The following is a 1241-nucleotide window of genomic DNA, read 5'->3' as shown; positions in this document are numbered from 1 at the left end:
GGCCACAGTAATACTCTTTCATGGTGACTAAATGGATAAAGAAGTCCTCTGGATTGCCAGATGCAGCTGCAACATTTCCGCTGCGGCCTCGGTCCGATTAGCTTTGTGAATGGGTGTGAGCAATGTTGAAACCCAGCGGGAGGAACCTTTTTTAATGTTCAAAATGTAGTACAAGTTGTTGAAAACTAATACATGACTGCCTGGCAGATTAAAACTGTGTGCCCGACCGAGACTCGAACTCGGGACCTTTGCCTTTCGCGGGCAAGTGCTCTACCAACTGAGCTACCGAAGCACGACTCACGCCGCGTACTCACAGCTTTACTTCTCCCAGTACCTCGTCTCCTACCTTCCAAACTTTACAGAAGCTCTCCTGCGAACCTTGCAGAACTAGCACTCCTGAAAGAAAGGATATTGCGGAGACATGGCTTAGCCACAGCCTAGTGGATGTTTCCAGAATGAGATTTTCACTCTGCAGCGGAGTGTGCGCTGATATGAAACTTCCTGGCAGATTAAAACTGTGTGCCCGACCGAGACTCGAACTCGGGTCCTTTGCCTTTCTGCGCAGGAGAGCTTCTGTAAAGTTTGGAAGGTAGGAGACGAGGTACTGGCAGAAGTAAAGCTGTGAGTACCGGGCGTGAGTCGTGCTTCGGTAGCTCAGTTGGTAGAGCACTTGCCCGCGAAAGTCAAAGGTCCCGAGTTCGAGTCTCGGTCGGGCACACAGTTTTAATCTGCCAGGAAGTTTCATATCAGCGCACACTCCGCTGCAGAGTGAAAATCTCATTCTGGAAACATCCACTAGGCTGTGGCTTAGCCATGTCTCCGCAATATCCTTTCTTTCAGGAGTGCTAGTTCTGCAAGGTTCGCAGGAGAGCTTCTGTAAAGTTTGGAAGGTAGGAGACGAGGTACTGGCAGAAGTAAAGCTGTGAGTACCGGGCGTGAGTCGTGCTTCGGTAGCTCAGTTGGTAGAGCACTTGCCCGTGAAAGGCAAAGGTCCCGAGTTCGAGTCTCGGTCGGGCACACAGTTTTAATCTGCCAGGAAGTTTCATATCAGCGCACACTCCGCTGCAGAGTGAAAATCTCATTCTGATAAATGACTGTTTTCATTTTTTCACTATCGCCTCTCTTGTGATCCACCCATCTCCGAGAACCATATTGTGTGTGTCTCTTGTGATTCCCGGTTAAAGGTGTCTATTTGAACCACACTTCACAAAAGTATAACGTTAGTGCGTAAGTTCGTTTCT

The 1241-nt window shown here is 49.0% G+C and overlaps 1 non-coding gene across 1 annotated transcript; it reads left to right on the top strand.

The window, feature by feature from the left end:
- Positions 1 to 943: 943 nt before the first annotated feature.
- On the top strand, positions 944 to 1018 carry Trnas-uga (transfer RNA serine (anticodon UGA)). Its single transcript has one exon. It is a non-coding gene; the product is annotated as a tRNA-Ser (tRNA).
- The last annotated feature ends 223 nt before the right edge of the window (positions 1019 to 1241 follow it).

Source organism: Schistocerca nitens, chromosome 7, assembly GCF_023898315.1.
Source record: "Schistocerca nitens isolate TAMUIC-IGC-003100 chromosome 7, iqSchNite1.1, whole genome shotgun sequence".
Classification (NCBI taxonomy): Eukaryota; Metazoa; Arthropoda; class Insecta; order Orthoptera; family Acrididae; genus Schistocerca; species Schistocerca nitens.
This window is presented reverse-complemented; position numbering and strand designations above follow the sequence as displayed.